The 20,633-nt window shown below is 33.9% G+C and overlaps 1 pseudogene across 1 annotated transcript; it reads left to right on the top strand.

Moving 5' to 3' along the window:
- The first annotated feature begins 3,963 nt into the window (after positions 1-3,963).
- On the top strand, positions 3,964-8,219 carry LOC309659583 (keratin-associated protein 19-5-like; annotated as a pseudogene). The gene has a single exon. The product of its transcript is annotated as a keratin-associated protein 19-5-like (transcript).
- The last annotated feature ends 12,414 nt before the right edge of the window (positions 8,220-20,633 follow it).

The raw sequence follows: 20,633 nt of genomic DNA, 5'->3' as shown, positions 1-20,633 counted from the left end.
GTCAGTGTGTGACATCATTAAACCTGGTTGATTTATTTCTGATTTTATGGCTTCCTGTTGACTTAATGAGAATGAAATACTGAAATTAACAACTGTCTTTTAATCTAGGATGAACAATAAAAAAAGGAACAAGTTCTGAAGAGAGAAGACAAAGGAATTAAAAAAAATAAGAGGTGAGGTAGCCAAGAGTTTCTTAAGTAAGACAAAAAAAATTAAACATAAAATTAAAAAATTAATAAACTGGACTCATTTTATTAAGAAATTCTGTTCATACATAGACATCACTTTAAAGTGCAAAAACGAGCCACATACAGAGAGAAAATACTTTTAAAAGAGATTTGACAAAATACTTGTACTCAAGTACTCTACAAATCAATACTAAAATATTACAAACTCAATTAAAAATGAACAAAATAGTTGAACAGCCACTTCCAAAAGGTTATCTAGCTGATCAATAAATGTATATAATGATCCCTAGTATTATTACTCATCAAGTAAAAGCCAAATTAAAACAATACTCAGCTACTACTACTTTCCCACAAGAATGATCAAAATTAAATAGTCTGAAAATAGCAAGTGTTGTCAAAGATTTAGAGCAAGTGGAACTCTTACATTGCTGGTGGGACTGTACACCTGAAAATCATTTTGGAAAACTATTGACAAGATCTACAAAAACTGCTGTCAAAGTCTAGAAGGATGGTTATCTCTAGAGAGTGAGGACAAAAAAAAAAAAAAAAAGAACAGTAGAGACACTTTAGGTGTTAGGGCATGCTTAGTATGGGTAGTGTATGTCTATTTATAAGAATTCATCAAATTTTACACTGAAATTTATATATAATATATAATTCATTATTATGCTTAAAAAAAACCCAGTGCAAATGAAATGATGGTTATATGTTCCTCTAAATTCAGAAAGCCATTTGATCTTATTCCTCCTTTAAATCTTTATTGTTTAGATGCCATCACAGAGTTACCCATGCCTGTCAGAAGTGTGATGCTTAATTTTAAAGACCTTAGAATTCATTCATCCTTTCAACACATATTTGTTGTGTTCTTATTACATGGTAGCCATTAAGAGAGGCAAATAAATCCAGTTGGGAGAATGCATCACTTGAAAATTACTTAAAAGACTAAAAGAACCTGAACAATACATTTGAGGTTATACAAAGTTCACACGAACTTAAGGACTAGAGCCGAATATTAAATGCAAAACTAGATAAATTTAACCAGGTTTGGGATCAGTTTCAGCTATAAGTGACTAACTTCTTAGAGTCAGCTGAGGGACTTTTGCTCTCAATTGTCTTTTTCCACCCCTTATCTTCTAACATAACATCTACAATTTGGAGATACTGAAGACATTTCCAATGTTAATGGTATCTTACTGAATTTGATAGAGGCCTTGGATTTGTATGATCTTTTTAACATCAGAAACCTTAACAAACATTTAATATCTTAGTGAGACTAGTATGGTATTTCTGGAGAATAAGGGAAGCAAAATAAATAAATAAATAAATAAATAAAGCACAGAAAAAGCAAAGGGAATAAGAGGGAAAACTGTTTTCATAAAAGTAAAGATACAAGAAGAAGGAAAAGGAAGAGATTAACTAATAACTATAGACTGAGTGAAAATTGATGGGTGCCAAAGAGAAATTTTATGTACATCACAATTTTACCTAGCCACCATAGCCTAATGGCTAATTGGAGGACAGAGGCTAGATGGTACGTAAAAAGAGATTGTAACATATATGTTAGAATGGCTAAAATTTAAAGCACTAAAAACAATTAATGCTGGCTTGATTGTGGAGCAACAGAAACTATCATTCATTGCTGATGGGAATAAAAAATGGTATAGCAACTTTGGAAGACAGTCTGGCAGTTTTTCACAAAGCTAAATATGGTCTTATGGAAAAGATTCAGTAATCATTTTCCCTGGTATTTACCCAAATGGCTTGAAAATTTATGTCCACACAAAAACCTGAACAGAGATGTTTATAGAAGTTTTTTCCTATTTGCCAAAACTTGGAAGCAATCAAGATGTCCTTCAAAAGGTGAATGGATAAATAAACTGTGGTACATCCAGACAATGGAATATTATTCAGGGATAAAAAGAAATGAGCTATCAAGCCACAGAAGGATAAGGAGGAATCATAAAGGCTTATTGCTAAGTGAAAGAAGTCAATGTGAAAAGGCAAAATACTGTATGATTCCACTATGACATTCTGGAAAAGAAAAAACTATGGAGACAGTCAGAAGATTAGTGTTTGCAGGAGTTTGGAAGGAGGGAGGGAAGAATAGAGGGGGCAAAGGGGATTTTTAGGGCAGTGAAACTATTCTGTATGGTACTGTAATAGAGGTTAATGACATTATGCATTTGTCAAAACCCACAGAACAGTACAACACAGAGTGAACACTAAACTACAGATTTTAATTATTAATGTATTAATATTGGTGTGTATGTGTGTGTATGGGGGGTGGCATATAGGAATTCTGTATTTCCTTCTCAATTAATCTGAAAACTTAAAACTATTCTTCAAATAAAGTTTATTAATTAAAAAAAGGATATTGTATAAGATAGATATATGGATGAATAAACAGGAGGAAATGGCGAATGTAAAGACAGGGAGGAAGATGTATACTTTGGAGGCAACTTGGATAGATGACATGCCAGAGAATAGGTTCAGGATTTGAGAAGATAACTTTTAATATGCTTTTAAAGCTATTTATGAAATAAATTTTTGATTACTGTGATTTGCCATCAGTTTCTGAACAATTTTATCCCATGGTTGTCAAAGCCCATAGAAGGGTACAACACAAAGAATGAAGAGTAAACTATGGATTTTAATTAATAATTATATGTCATTATTGGCTCAGCAATGTAAAAAGCAAAAATGTTTTTTTATTTTTTAAAGTAGCATGAAAAGTAAAAAGTATGTCAGTTATGATGGTCAATGTTCCAAAAATAAATAAAAAGTAGATTTATTTTTCTAAAATTCCTTACTAGTGTTCACAACAGTCAAGCTGGTTCTTTCCAGCTCTCAAATGTTTCTATTTTCTTATTTCTGAAAGAAATAAATAATTCAGTTTGGGGACAGAGGAAAATATGCTTTAAAAGGATATTATCGATTATAGAACTTGGAACAATTTCTTTGGTTTAATTTTCTTAAGTGAAGCATCTAAAGAAAACCAGAGATGATGAAATATTTAACTGAAAACCACAACACGATCAAACCTGATTGGTATGCCTGGCTATGAAGAACAGTATTTGGGGTCTGATATGTCTAGACTTTGAAGATACAGCATTCCTTCTTATAAAGTGATGCAATAACTTTTTCCACCTGCTTTCTTGAAGTATAATTGACAAATATGATTGTGTATATTTAAAGTGTGCCAAGTGATGATTTAATAAAGTGATGCAATAACTTTTTTTTAATTAATTAGTTTATTTATTTAATTTTGGCTGCATTGGGTCTTCGTTTCTGTACGAGGGTTTTCTCTAGTTACAGCAAGCGGGGGTCACTCTTCATCGCGGTGCGCGGGCCTCTCACTATCGCGTCCTCTCTTGTTGCGGAGCACAGGCTCCAGACGCTCAGGCTCAGTAGTTGTGGTTCACGGGCCTAGTTGCTCCGCGGCGTGTGGGATCTTCCCAGACCAGGGCTCGAATCCGTGTCCCCTGCATTGGCAGGCAGATTCTCAACCACTGCGCCACCAGGGAAGCCCCGATGCAATAACTTTTAAGAGACACCCTAACTAGGTAACAAAGTGATCCCAAATATTTTAATGAGTGTGAGACCTTCTCCCTGTGTCAGGGGACAAAGAATTAATGAGTTGTTCCAAGTATGTATAATGTGAACATGACATAAAAGGAGGGTATACACGTGATTTTTCACATGCTCTGACCAGGGTATATAAGCATCCTTCTACACATGCTGACATCCACAGTCAGGTTCTTGCTTTGAATAACAAACCAAACTCACCACCCCTGACACCAAGAGCCAGTACAGCAACTATTACGGAGGCTTGAGCTATGGCTATGGAGGCTTTGGTGGTCTGGGCTATGGCTACGGTTGTGGATGTGGCAGCTTCCGCAGACTGGGCTATGGCTGTGGCTTCAGAGGCTATGGATATGATTCTGGTTATGGAAGCTTTGGATATGGCTGCCATCACTACCCATCGTTCTGTGGAAGATAGATATGGATTTTCTAGCTTCCACTGAAATCTTACCCTAGGAGCCCAATATCTGAAATTACAGGGGACTTTCCAAATCTGATCTCAAAAATTGGACCACAAAGATCATACTGGAGTTATTTGCACAGAAGAATCTAGCTTCTCAGAATTTTAGACAAGTTTTCAATACACTCCTATACCTCCATCATAATCCTAAAATCCTCTAATTTTTCTCTTAAAACTAACTGGATTATCTGTTTACCTTTCAGTAAAACATTAAATTTGAAAACAAAATATGTTTTTTGTCTTGTTCATGAAACTCAATTATATGGAAGTGATGATGGTTCCATTCTACTCAGTCGTTAGTAAAGGATGGTATCTCCTTGGCTTAGAATCGTTTTTTTTTTTTCATATACCTCACAAATATCCATACAGATAGAAAGAATGATAAAAAGACTAATTCTAGACTAAAATGAAAAGATTTTTTCAAAACTGTTAGTGATTTAATATTTTTACATCTCTTGCTTTTGTTTAGATAATATTCAGATTTAAGTCAACAACAAAAAGCAATGCCGATTTAAAATATCTATATATTTATTTATCAAATACATGTGTTTTATTTAACTTAATTCACATTTCTCAATTAAGTCCAAATGCATAATGAATCCTTCCATTTATTCAAAATCTATTTGACTTTTTATTGTAAATGCAATTAAATGGTAATAGATCAAACCATCACTGGGCTAATTATGAAAGTAAACCACCTTTCCAAATTTTTTATATTTAGTATAATCCACCCTGTGTATCATAGTCTTCTACACATTATTTTCTTTGATATTTTCATCAAGCAGCTGATCTATAAGTAAATAATGAATTAGGGTAACGTTTTTCATATGAGGTCATTTAACTCAAAACGTTTTAACTAAGACTTTTCTGTTAGCTTTCCTATATTCTTACTGAATCTTCATGACTTGACATGGTATTCTTCTTTACTACCATCATTATATTGGCCATTTTTTCAACCTAAGAAGGGAAAGAAACAACAAGACATAATCGTGAACTAATTTATTTTTTAGCTTAAACTGATAACAAGCACAGCTACATCCAAAGAGCTTTCCTATAAATCTGAATTTCAGTTAAATCTGAATTTCCCATTATAAAAATGGACAGGAGGGGACATTTCATTGGTGAAATAAGAAAAATATGTAAGCGAATACCAATTTTTTCCTAAAATCAAATGATATATTCAGGTAATAATATAAAATTAAGATTTTTTAATTGAGGTATACTTGACATATAACATTCTATCGGTTTCAGGTATACAACATAATGATTCAATATTTGTATACATTGCAAAATATTCACCACAATAAGTCTAGTTAGCATCCATCACCACACACAGTTTCATTTTTTTCCTGTGATAAGAACTTTTAACATTACTCTCTTAGCAACTTTCAAATATGCGATATAGTATTATTAACTATAGTGACCACGCTGTACATTACATCACCATGATTTACTTAGTTTGTAACTAAAAATGTGCAGCTTTTGACCTCCTTCACTCATTTTGCCCACTCCCAACCCCCTCACTTCTGGCAGCCACCAATCTATTCTCTGTATCTATGAGGGGATATTTTGTTTAAACTGGTCAAAATTGGTCAAATATATTTGATTCAGTCAGATAGCAGTATCATAAACAAACATTAAATGTCAGCAGTGCTTTGTACCTTATTCTCAGCTTTAAAAAATCTCAGAAAAGTAATTGGCTTCTATAGAATTATATTAGCTCTAGTGATAGCATCAGGACCAAGGCCAAGATCTTCTGAATCTAGGTGCCAGAATGCAGCCCCCTTCTTCAGTGTATTTTCCCCATTCATACAAGCAAACGGAGTATCTTGAAAGCTTTGCTCAGCTTCCATGAACTTAGCTGAATTTATGGGGGATGTGAAAGAGGATTCACCTTCTTAGATAGAATTACCATTTTTATAACATTTTTTCTTATAGAACATATAAAAAATAAAACTCAATTTCAATGTTAGCTTTATCTAGATTTCACCTATATCTATATGTATATCTATTATATTCATACATGTATATCTATATTTATACAAGATCAGAGTCTTCATTTGAAAGGTACAGACTTAACCTACATAAAGAGAAATTTGCTCAGGCATCAGTTGTCACCTACCCTTTCAGTCAATTCAGCCTGGGTGTTGCAGAGTCTCAGTGTACAGAGCAGGTGAGATAGAGTTGTGTGGCTCCATTTTGCACACTTAATGAGGTAATAGTTCCATAGTCTATGGACATGCCCTATAGGTCTAAAAATAAAAATAGCCATCAATGTCATTAGACTGTGAAACAATCTAGTGTGCATGATACTCCTAGTGAAATACATTATCATATTTTATTACATCCTATTTTATGATTTAATTAATTATGTCTAAGAAACACATTTTGAATTCATGGTAGAAGTGCCCTTAGCTTCCTAATAAAAGCTACAATTTGACCAGTGGAAGAATATATTTTCATCATTTAGCACATCAACACAGGATCTGAGCTTCACAATCAACTGATTATCTTCTTTTAGAAAGCTCCCAAAAAGATTAACAAAGAATTGTGCAAGTCTTTGAGTCCACTGAATTAACAACAACAACAACAAAAACAAAAAAAAACTCTCAAAAGAAATAAACATTTCTCAGTTTTCAAAGATAATTAGTATCCAAAAGATATTACAATTGTTTTATTTTTTAACCCAGAACAAAATCAATAAAAAAAATTTGGTTCATATATTTCACAGCATTGTTTCACAATTTTTTGTTCTTAATTATATATTTACATAATATTATTTTCTTTGAAAATACACAAATAAATCATGGCATATTTCATTATTGAGTTTCTTTAAAAATTTGTAAAATCTATTAGATTTTATCTCATGTGAGCATAGCTATTTTCATTGGAAATAAGAACATAAATTAGCCCTCATCACAGACAATCTAGCAAATTTACTTAATCATTCATGGGATTCTTAAACTTGTTAGATTTATTTGTGATCATTTGACTTCAAAATGACTCATTGAGGAAAAAAGATAGTTTTTGCCAACTATTTTCTTTTTCAGAATAAAAAATAAAGATGGAATAACGTTTGCTAAAGGAAAAAACAGGATTTAAGAGTAGGATTAATTATTCCTTTGAGTTAAATATTCCTTTAAAACCTGAAAGCCATTTGAGTCCATAATTCAACTTAGAGAATTATTACAAGTTGTGTGTCATGCAGAATTTATTTTTTCGTTAATTCAACAAATATTTTTTGTTTGGAAAAACAGTAAACAAATCCAGTTAGAGAAATGCATTACCAAAAATGTTATAAAAACATTAACTCTAAAAGATATTTGTGGGGAGTTCCCTGGTGGGCTAGTGGTTAGGATTCTGTGCTTTCACTGCTGGGGCCCGGGTTCAACCTTTAGTCGGGGAACTGAGATTCTGCAAGCTGTGAAGTGGTACAAAAAAAAAAAAAAAAAAAAGACATTTGCACTCCCATGTTCACTGCAGCATTATTTACAATAGCCCAGGTATGGAATCAACCTAAGAGGCAAGTGATGGATAAAGGATAAAGAAAATGTGTTACATATATATATGTGTCCAAGATATGCTCACATCCAGTGGGGATTAAACTTGGAATGGGTTTACTATCTTCACAGAGTGAACTGAGAAACAGCAGAAGACTGGCCCACTACTTCATATACCTGATTCCTGTCTCAGTCATTTCATCACTGCACATTCATTTTTGGAGATTTTCAAGGCAACAGGATTTTAAGAAGCCCTGTTAAAAAATATTGTATGATTTTAAGAGCATACAAACATATATATATATATATCTTAAATTTAAAACCTTAATGAATAAGTAATTATGAAAAAATATTTGCTGATTACCTGAGAAAAAGTAAGGGTCTGGTACACACAGAATTGGAAAAGAAAAATTTAAGAGCAAAAATATTATGATAAAATTAGAGATGTGAGTAGAGGGATAAAATATTGATTGGAAAAAGTGAAAAAAAAAAAAAAAAAAGGCCATGAAGAACCTAGTGGCAAGACGGGAATAAATACACAGACCTACTAGAGAATGGACTTGAGGATATGGGGAGGGGGTGGGGTGAGATGTGACAGGGTGAGAGAGTGTCATGGACATATATACACTACCAAATGTAAAATAGATAGCTAGTGGGAAGCAGCCGCATAGCACAGGGAGATCAGCTCGGTGCTTTGTGACCACCTAGAGGGGTGGGATGGGGAGGGTGGGAGGGAGGGAGATGCAAGAGGGAAGAGATATGGGAACATATTGTATATGTATAACTGATTCACTTTGTTATAAAGCAGAAGCTAACCCACCATTGTAAGGCAATTATACTTCAATAAAGATGTTTAAAAAAAAAAAAGTGAATAAGACCAAAAGACCTAGCTGATGCAAGCATGTATTGGGAATGAACGTAGAATGAGATTTAAAGAGATGATTAATAAGAGAATGATATATGGATTATGAAGAAGTGTAGAGAAGAGAAGAAAAATGGTAACTGTGTAGCATAGAGCCAAGATCATCTGCATTTTTAGATCATATTTTCGGTATTGTCCATTCTGGAAAAGTGGGTAATTGTGTAAAGGGAATATTTTTTAATGGTTTTCAGACTGGTTATGAAAGTGAGTTTGTCTTGTGTGTGTATATATATATTATATATATGTATATGTATATATATTTTATATACATATACAAATGGGAAATAAATTTGATATTTATTTGGAGAATTTTATAGATTTAACAACTTTAATCTTGATCAGTGTATTTAAATCTAGGTGGAATTAATACACAACAATCCAAAGAATGCTATGAAAATGAGAAATGAGAAAATATTTAATGAGAAAACTCCATCAAATATGAATGATGTAATATGCTTAGTAATGAAGAATTCTATTCAGGGAATTTTTATTTTGTAACTTTGAAGACAGATTTTTTTTTTTCTCATTAAAAAAGAATGTAATGAGTTCAAGGGCCTTTTGACCAGGCAGCTAAGCAAGCTCAAAATTTTTAATAAGTGTGTGCCTCTCCTTGTGTCAGCAAACTGATTAACAATTTGCCTCAAGTAAATGAATAATCTGGAATGATACAAAAGAATGGCCACATGTCTTACCACATGTTCTGACCAGGGTATATAAGCATCCCTCTACACATGCTGATATCCACACTTAGGTTCTTGCTTTGAAAGGAAACCAAACTCACCACCCCTGACAGCAACTACTGTGGAGGCCTGGGCTGTGGCTATGGAGACTTCGGTGGCCTGGGCTATGGCAATGGATGTGGTGGCTTCTGCAGGTTGGGCCATGGCTGTGGCTTCGGAGACTACGGACTTGGCTCTGGTTATGGAAGCTTCAGACATGGCTGCCATTACCACCCATTGCGCTATGGAGGTTATGGATTCTCTAGCTTCTACTAAACTACAGCCCTAGTAACCCAATATCTGCTACCATGAGTGGATTTGACACAACATTATTCAGTCAATGAATTGAGATTACCCTAGACCTATTTAGCAAGAGAAACTTAAGAATTTCAGAGAATTTATTATTTATAAACATGTCTGCCTTATGTCTTCTGGCATCTGTTAGCTTGGGCACTAACAGATGATGGATATTGACTACCAATAAATGACCTAATTTGAAATAGAAAATATGGCTCTTTGGGGTTCATTTAACTCAGTTATGTGTACATACCTATATGTATTTTTGCTATTTGTCAATTATAAATACGAGGATTATCCCCTTTAATTTTTTTTATAAAAACAAGTCATGTTAGACACACCTATTTATAGTTGTTAGCCATCCATATTATTAAAACAGTAGTCAGAGCATACTTGCATTTCACAAATATTATAATCCATATTTCTAAATTTTTAGAGAAAGTAAGCTCTGCTTTTCTGTGAATCTTTGAATTATATGTTATCTTCCTTTATTCATAATCTTCTGCTTTCATCTAGTTTGTTATGCATGTAAGATAAGACTGACTTAAATTACTTAAAAGTCATTGACAAATTGGATAATAAAAATGTGAACTTTGGACATTCAACTCATCTCATTTATCCTTTTATGGGAACACTGTCCTTCATCTTCATCATCATTACTACACTGAAGTATTTGTAATCCAGTAAAAACAATAAATGAACGGAAATATCATCAAGGAGCAAAACATTGTTTATCTTCAACTGACCAAAATTACCATTCAATAATTTTTTAAAAATTTATATAAAGAGGAATTTCAGTCAAACATTATCTCTTCAAAAACAATCATTTTATTGCAACATAAGAAATAAGGAATAGAATAGGTAAAATACAAGATTTCCTAACTTGTTTTCCTAAAACTGAATGATATCTTCAGGTAAAGATATAAACAAATAATATTTGGTATAAACTGGGCAAATATAATTTTTAAAAAGGACTAAAATTAAATCATAGAGTTAAAAAACCGAAAGGGATGTTAGAACTCTATAATGCTGCCTCATAATCTTGCAAGCAGGGTACCTCAGAATAAATGATTTTCCCTTGAAAATTAGTGGTAAGACTAGGGTCAGAACCCTGTTGTCCTGAGTCCCAGGACAACTATACTATGTTGACTCTCTCTTTATGTATTTTCTCTTTGAAGGTTGTCAAATAGGCCATTTAAAATGTTCTGTTCATGGTTACAAGAAGAGCTAAATTATGACAACTGATTTTTGAAGATTGGTCCCTTTACCTTGATTAACACCTGTGCTTCTTTAACATTTTTACTGTTCTGAGATAGAGATTGTACTTATAATTTTCTAGTCTATTTGCTGTTGAATGTAACTAAACAATGAGCAATGTTAAAACTCAAGTCTAAGTGAAAACAAGACACAACAAAACAAAAAACCCATGACTTCTTCTTTTAGTCATTGCTACCTAAGAGTTGTATGTAGCTTCACAGTGGGCTGAGCAGGAGAAATAAAGGCAAGTTACTCTATTGAAGGATCAGACTATGTACTTTGACCCAGGAGGACAAAATTTCTATTTTCCTTTCATTTGGTTAATAACTCTAGGGACAGTATCCATGGGGCTGACAAGGAGTAAATAATCAATACAATCAAACAATATTATTATTGTTGTTGATATTCTTAGTATAATCAATATTATCATAATTATGTGCTAAGATTGCATTGATCTATGTCTTAGGTGAGGGAAAATATTTTGAATTTATAACAAAAGACTTCTTTACTTCCAGGGAAAATGTGAGAACATCTTTCACTCCATGAACAGAAACTTAAGTCATGAGTTAAAACTTTAAAAAAATATAATGACAATCCAAATCTGCTTTTGATCCACTGATTGGACAGAAAAATAATAACTCCCCAAAGAAATTTCCAACATGAGTTTTTCTCTTGTGCATGTGGAGGAAAAAAACCCAGATTTGTTCCATATTTTTCAAACTGTTTTTTCTTGCTTTTGTAACTAATGGACATTTATGAAATATGCATACCTTTGTCACACGTTTTCTTTTTTGAAAACACATTTAGCATTATTGTTATTGAAGGTTTTCATTTGTATCCCATATTCTTTCCATATATAAAGTAGAGACGGTCTTATACATTAAAAAAAATAGCTCTTAATCATGATCGCATGCTCTGACAGTTACTCAAGAAGAATATGAAATCCTTAATGTTATGTAATTTACTCATATTTCTAAATTATTCATTAAAAATAAAAATATTCTTATTTTCAATTGGTTGATTTTCTGAAATGAGGAATAAAAATGGAATAAAGTAGGGTTAAAGTAGTATGGAGTTTAAAGCCTTATACTGGGTTAAATGCTAGTCTGTAACCAGAAAGCCTGTTGGAACTCATGTCAACCTTAAAATATTTCTAGAATAGCCACTGAATTGCTCAGGTTATGATATGCGTGTTCCTTGTTTTAATGTTAGTTAAAGTCTTATAATTCTTTAAAAAATAACTGTTGCTATGCTTTATTTAGATATTAGGGTCAGCTTAGTGAACAAACCTGTCAAAATATATGTCATCCAAATATTACTTATAAATCTCAGAAAAAGCTTAGCAATATGGCTATAGTCATATAAGACATGTTTTGTGAGTCCCAAGTTTCAAGATATGGGCACATTTACCTAGGGCTTATTCAGGTATGGGATCAACTTTGGGTATTAGTAACTACCTCTCTGGGCTGAGGTCAGGAGCTCTGTGAATATCAGGCCAAATGTTTCCAAAGAGTGTCTCCTTATTCTCTGTCCATTTTTACAATTATGCTGCATATTTAGATAATTTAAGTATTCTAGATTGTACAAGTCCTTTTAAAATTCAGATGATTTTAGGAGTTGAAATATGTTTTAAACAAGTATCAATATCTTATAGAAAGGTCTAGTTGATATCTTAGGAAAGGCTAGTAACAAAAAATTGGCACAGACTAGGTAAAGAGAAGACAAAGGCAAATGTAATATATTGCCTATGAGATCTAGATGGAAGGAATGCAGTGTTGATTTGAGTATGTAGGTTGGAGCCCAAACCATTTTTCTCTATTCACACTTTTACCTGGATGCATAATGAATCATGCAGGGAGGAAGTGGGATGATATTCAAAGTGGAATTCGAAAAAGATGTAAAGTACATGGATAAATGATGAAGAGTAGAGAAAGAGAGAAAATGATGCGTGCAGGTGAGTATAATCTGCATTTGGAGCAGCAGTGAGACTAGAACTTATTCTGGAGAAATGGTTCAGGATGTTAAAAAAAAATAACTGTGCGTGAAGATTTTTCACAACATGGATTTTTGATCACTGTGATAGCCTCTCCATTTCTGAGTCCAATTCTGCTATGTTTTTAAACCAAAACAAGTATGCTGGTATGTAAAACCAAAAATAAATCTATCATAGTACATGGTCAAAGTTCTAAAACTCTAGAAATCAAGTGAGCTTTTGTTGTCGTTTTCTGGTATACACAACAAGCGAACCAAATCTTTCTGGACTTAGAATGTTCTTTTATCTTCTGAAGAGAGGTGCATCCTTTGTGTCTCATGCTGCAAAATATGTGTGTCTTTTGACAAAATTCATCAATTTAAGAGTCTTGATATTTTTTAGAATCAGTTATGACAACCCTCAAATGCCCGTGATGAGAAGATAATTAGAAATTCAACAACATTTAATATAACTGATGTTAAGTGACTGGTGATAAAGAATTCAATTTAAGGTTTGGTATGCCTATACTTTAAAGAAATAGCAATTCATTTTAAGAAAATTAATGCACCTATCTCAGGAACAACCTAACTAGGGAGCCAAGCTGGTTAACACATTCTTAACGAGTATGGTCAGGGCATCATAGATTAAGGAGTTGTCTTAGGCAAGTATAATTCATGAATGAAACCAAAGGATGGGCACCTGTTTTATCACATTCTCTGACCAGGGTATATAAGCCTCCCTGTAAAGATGTTGATATTCACACTCTGTATCTTGCATGGAACAGCAAACTAACTCACCACCTCTGTTACCATGAGTCATTATAGCAACTATATGGAGGCTTGGGCTTCAGCTGTAGAGGCTTTGGTGGCCTGGGCTATGGCCATGGCAGCTTCTGAAGACTGGGCCATGGCTGTGGCTTCAGAGGCTATGGATATGGCTCTGGTTATGGAAGTTACAGTTACAGCTGATGTCACCATCCATCGTGCTATGGATTCCTTAGTTTTTACTAAAGAAAATGGAAATTGTATGCAGAGGGAAAACCTCCAAATTTGTTTGGTCCTATTTTGTGCTTTCATCCCCAAAACATCCACCCTATATTATCCAGGATCAATTAATAGCATTTATCAATGGTTACACTGCCGCTATGAATATTTGGTGACTTTTTACCTCTAAAGCTGCCATCTACATGCATAGTCAATATATATCACCATTCTAGTTTGATATCCTCATTTTGGTTTACTCTTCTTACCACCATTACCATGATGTTCTCTTTCTAGCAAGACCACAGAGAAAACTTGTATTTTGCTTTTGTCTAATAAACTGATACTTTAATAAAATATAAATGTTTCTTTCTGATGCTTTTATTTTTATTATTTTAATTCCTTCTTTTGCAACTAATCTAAAAAATTTACTTATGAAGCAGTGAGAGCTGTGGTTACATGTTATAGTATGATGCAAATGTTTCTAGTTCATCACATTATATAAGCTTGAGAACACCTAGGGTGTCAGTTAACACTAAATGAAATTAACGTGTCCCTGTTTACTCACTTAGGATATCAGCCCCCTCAAATGTCCCTCAAATGTTCCTAGAATTACTAAGGATTCTGTGGTTCTCATGTTTGCATTCAAGTGCATTCTTCTGTATGACATTGCTGTTCGCTAAATATCTTCTTTTTTTAAGACTTTTTTTTTTTTAGAGCAATTTTAGGCTCATAGCAAAATTGAAAAGTAGGTATTATGATTTCCCACATACTCTCTGCTCCCACACACTACCAATATCTCCCCAGAGCAGTATACTGATTACAGCTGAAGAACCTGCATTGACATATCATAATCACTCAAAGTCCACAGTTTACCTTAGGGTTCATTCTTGGTGTTGTACATTCTATGGGTTTGGACAAATATACAATGGCATGTATCCATCATTATAATATCATACAAAGTATTTTCACTGTCCTAAATCTCTTGTATGCTACTCTTATTCATCCTTTCTCCCACTGAATATCTTCTTGGTACCACTGGCCAGACATGCCTTTGCTTTATTTCCAAACTTTTTCTTGGACAAGGGGAGGTGATGGGGAAGTATCACTCATTTCCTGGGAAGGAACTACATTTCTATAGTTGGCATCTACTGAAGGCCATTTTCCCTTACAAGGCTGATCCACCTAGCCCTGCCAGGTTGCACTGGAACATAGAGGTACAGTGTTCTGTGGAAACTAGGGGTGGGGGATCTTTTCTCATTTCTTTTTGCATTCTATTAGAGTGTTCTTAATATTCTATACATTTTCTCATGAATGGATGATGGTACAAGTCAAACCTGAATAACACAAAAGATGCTTTGCTGATAAGAGTTTCTCACGGCTGTCAACTCTGGCTCCATTACTCCATCAAGGTCAAGAAAATTGGTTGGCTCTTTCTTCTTTCAAGATTTATTCTCTCTCAGAAAATTCCTCAGTTTCTCTAGAGGGACTTTCTTTTTGGCTTATTTTGTCATTCACCACTTGGAATAAGCCTTTTGGAACAAAAACAGTGAACACAGATTGAATTCTCCTCTAGAAGGTTTCTTAGCCAACAGGCCAGAGCAGCCTGTTTCACCAGTTTGTCCGACATGACCAGACATGTCTCAATCCACTTAAATTCATACTTGGACCACTCTTGCTTATCTCTTGAGAAATTCTTTTTATCCTTTTGTAAATCTAAAGGAAGAGCCTTACTGTATGAACAATTTCCCACTGAAAAAGTGTTACTTTTTAACCTACACTGCAGTTTAGATTTCAAATAAAAAAACAAACATGGGAAGCAAAAGAAAAAAAAAAATAAATGAAAAAGAAGAATTCATAGATCAAGGGCTCAATGACTTACATAGAAGATGGCTTACATCATGAGGATGACATGAAGCTCAGAGTGAACACCCACCCAAGTGCTATTAGCTGGAAGGCATCAACTCAAAGAATCTCCAGAAGATCGCTTTGTATGCATTTAACCTTGCTAGGGATATATAAACTTTGTATTTTCATGCATAAAGCTTAGTATGTTCTAAATCCCTGGGATAAAATAGAAGAGTTCTTCAGATAATTATTTTGTCCTTTAACTAAAAAGGGCAATGGAATGATTCTTGTAGATTAATAATGATAATTGTAGTTCTTGTTCTATATGATTTATATCTTTGATTTTCATTTTCTATTGTCTAAAATTTAACAATATGTTAATTGATTTGCATGTACTCTGATAAACATACAAAACATATGAGCCTTCTAGAGGACTATTACTTGGAATATATAGTATGTGATTGCTCAACTTAATTTTCTCCAGACAGATAGTACCTCCTACTAAGTATGACCTTGTATACCATGTATATTATGTTTAAATATTGGCCTTATTTGAAGGTGTTTCTGATTTTTTGAACTGTCTAGATGCTATTAAATTGGATTTGTGCCCACACATAATTAGTGCTTCTCCTGAAAGTCATATCTTTTAGAAGCATATTGCAAAAGTGACGCTTATGTCCTTGGTTAGATTGTAAAAGAACTGGAAGCCAGGAACTTGAAACATTTTAAAATTGCGGTCACTAAATAGTTCTGTTGAGAGAATTTTGTTTATATCTATTATGTCAGTAATACATTAGAAGATAAGTAGGGGAGAAATCTCTTGATTAAAAATAAGGTCCTAATTTTGAAGAAGGCATAATAGTGTTAGTTTTATCCCTGATATGCTGGTAAATAAAGATTGCATAATTTAGGATCCAAGATTAATGTTAAAGGATAGAGTGGAGGGAGAATAATTTCTTGAAATGTGGATACAAAAAGTAAAATTTTTTACCCTCACTAAAAAGGGTTTTAGACACATAACATTCTTAATCACAACTCATTACAGCTTAAATTGGTCACAGGCAATCTAATGATAAAAATAAATATAAAAACTCTTTAATCAATGAAAAATACTCTATTAATATGAAAGGGCAGTTTAGTAAATATTTTATCATATGTGTGTACAGAATAAAAATTCAGTATACATAGTCCATTTTCCAAGTCTGAATCAAAGTTTATTTTTTTTAAATATATTTAACAAATATAATTGCTGGTCTCCAAATGAGGGGGCCTAGGCTAAATCTATGAATCCGCCTATAACTATAGCTATGAACTTGGAGATTCTGAGGCTTAATATTGGCATATATTTAGTTATGTTCTTGCCAAGCACCTTGCTATGGGTTGTAGAAACCATGTGGATTCTATTGTCCAACTTGTTGATAATGGCACAAAGATCCATACAGCCACTCCGGTCAGAATTTGGAGAGGCTTCACATGTCTTTTCTCTCATCCATATGCAATTGGTAACCATTTTGTGCTACCTACTTAATGTATGTATTTCATTTTACTCATTTTTTAAAGTCTATAGTCATTGTTTGTCCCTTGGGCTATGGCTATACATTCTCATCTATTCTTTTTTTCTTTTTCTTTTTATAAATTTAATTTTTATTGGAGTATAGTTGCTTTACAATGTTGTGTTGGTTTCTGCTGTACAGCAAAGTGAATCAGTTATACATACATATATCCCCTCTGTTTTAGATTTCCTTCCCATTTAGGTCATCACAGAGCATTGAGCAGAGTTCCCTGTGCTATACAGTAGGTTCTCTACAGATAATAGTTATCTATTTTATACATAGTAGTGTATATATGTCAATCCCAATCTCCCAGTTCATCCCACCTCCTTCCCCCCTTGGTATCCATAAGTTTGTTCTCTACATCTGTGTCTCTATTTCTGCTTTGCAAATAAGTTCATCTGTACCATTTTTCTAGATTCCACATATAAGCGATATTATATGATATTTGTTTTTCTCTGACTTACTTCACTCTGTATGACTGTATGACCAGTGTCTAGCTCTGGTTTCCAGGACTCAAAGGATCCTTTCTTTTTTTTTTTTTTTTAATTTAATTTTATTTATTTATTTTGGCTGCGTCGGGTCTTCGTTGTTGCGTGCAGGCTTTTCTCTAGTTATGGCGAGCAGGGGCTACTCTTCGTTGCGGTGCGCGGGCTTCTCATTGTGGTGGCTTCTCTTGTTGCTGAGCATGGGCTCTAGGCGCGTGGGTTTCAGTAGTTGTGGCTCGCGGGGTCTAGAGCGCAAGCTCAGTAGTTGTGGCACACGGGCTTATTTGCTCCGCGGCAGGTGGGATCTTCCAGGACCAGGGCTCGAACCCGTGACCCCTGCATTGGCAGGCGGATTCTTAACCACTGCATCACCAGGAAAGCCCTCAAAGCCTCTTTTCATCCTTTGGTCCCTTTGTTGAAAGCCCTTTGTTTAAAATGGTTTCTTATCTGTCTTGGGATGACACATTATGCTGCTATTATGAAGAGAATAATTCAGCTCCCAATGTGCTGATATGGAAAGAATTCAATTAAAAATCAATTTGCAGAAGAGGATGGATCATAAATTTGGTCCACCAGATATGAAGCTCAGTAAACACTGACTGAATGAATATGTGTAATTACCTAAATAATCCATAATCTTTCTCAAATAATTGTCTTTGTCCTAGCTCCTTCCTCACCTCAGATGGCATGGTCTTCAATTTTCATGATGAGCTCCTACTCATCTTCAAATATCAACCTAATTATTATCTCTGTTGGGATGCCTTCTTGTATTCCACAAGGCACCCAACAGCATCATGTACAAATGCCCATTCCTGACTACCTTATTGGCCACTAGTCCCCTATGTAGCTTTTTCCTCATAACACTTATCACCAATGGATATTATATATTTGCTTATTTATTCACATATATCATGTGTCTTCCCCAGGAAATGTAAACTCCATATGAGCAGAGACTTAATATGTTTTACTTACTGCTGAATCTTCAGTGTCTAGAGCAATGTTTGATCCATTTAAAGTATTTCATAAAGTATGTACTGAATAAATCTCTGCTAGCACTAATCTATTAATTATTTTTTATGTCACATTCTTCATTAAATTATGTCATTTATTATAATAATATGATTCTATTGATGAAAATGAAAAATAAACTTTTATTTTTGTTTTAAACATCATGCTTTATCATCTTTTTCACAGATATTTATTAACCGTTTACAATATGCTAAGCACTCTGCTTGGTACAAAGGCATAATCATAAGCCAACGTCAATATAACTACTAGTAATAATAACATATTTATTGTGTTCTTACTTTGCCTGTCATTGTCACACCTAAACTTCAGAATTTTTAGAGATTGTTGCTATTCTAGTGTAATAAGTGAGGGAATTATAGTTTGAGAGGCTAAATTACTTATTCCAAATCACACAATAGTGAGTTGTGAGATAATAATAGTCAATGATAAATTAAAAAGTAAAAGATTTTCAACCTCAGCACAAGTTTGTATACATGTAGTAAAGATGGTTGGTTGTAAGAATGTACCTTCATGCTACCATCACATTGCTGGATAATGACTACAAACCTCAATTGTATACAAAAATAAGTCTAACACTCATCTGAGAGCTGGGGGAAGTGAGTTAGATTTGCTGGGTTCACTAACATGACTGGGGGTTGGTGTGGGTAAGTGGGTACTTGGCTCTGCACCACACATCTTTCATTCTCTAATAGGCTAGACCAGATGTGTTTTTATGCAAATGTCAGGGGTATGAGAGCAAATAAATACCGGCAAGGATATTGGATACCCAAACCCAGAACTGACACACCATTAATTCTATCCCATTTTCTTGGTCAAAGCATCTTATATGGCTGAACTAGGGGTCAGACTGGGAGAACACTAAAAAGTCATAAGGCAAAGAGAATCGATGAGAGAAGGGGCAAAACTTTGTATTTTATCAAGGACCCCATTGTCTACCCTCACCTTTGAGAATTCTTTTTCTTAGGTAATGTCATTACTCAAGGCAATCAGTGATCTCTCCTCTGCAAGCTGATGACTCTCAAATCTATATCTCCAGTTTGTAGGGATGCCAAATTAAAAACAGGACAACCTGTGAAATTTAAATTTCAGATAAACAAAAAATACATTTTTAAAACAGGAATGTGCAAAATATCACACGGAACGTACTTGTACTAAAAAAATGTCAATTGCCTGAAATTCAAATTTAACTGGCACTATGTATTTTTATTTGCACTATATTGTATCTGTCTTAATCTAGCCTTTCTTCTGATATTTTTCTGCTTGAAGAATGTTTCCAAATGTGTGTCTATGTAGACAACTGAACCTCAACATGGTCTGACTAATAGTTTATTCTTACATATGTACCCTTCCTGCCTCCAGACCCTTTGTTCTGGTGTTTCCATCCACCTAACACTACAAGACTGAAATATCAGTCATGAAAATAATTCTCAATTTGTCTCCTCTCCTCATTCATTGATTTATCTTTAATTCTGCCATTTAAATCTTCCTAAAAGATATCTCATCTTCTTCATCACCAATTCTTCTCCTTTACTTGACATCTTTGCATCTCTTCATCACAATATTCTCCATTAAGAGTCTTCTTAAATCAACTTTTACTCCATTCACATCTTAAGATGTCATTCTCTTTTACAACCATTGAAGTCAGACTGCTTGGGTTACAATGTCAATGTCGAATAACTCTATTACCTTGGGCAATTTATTTTACCTCATTAAGTCTCATTTTTGTTATCTGAAAGTTGAAGATGATTTCATTGTTTTCCCTGTAATGTTGTGAGGATTAAATGAGCTAATGTTTGTAAAGCCCAAAGAATGGCCAGAGTAAACAATAGACTTGAGCTATA

The sequence above is a fragment of the Balaenoptera physalus genome, assembly GCF_965194825.1.
Source record: "Balaenoptera physalus genome assembly, chromosome: 4".
NCBI classification, from domain to species: domain Eukaryota; kingdom Metazoa; phylum Chordata; class Mammalia; order Artiodactyla; family Balaenopteridae; genus Balaenoptera; species Balaenoptera physalus.
This window is presented reverse-complemented; position numbering and strand designations above follow the sequence as displayed.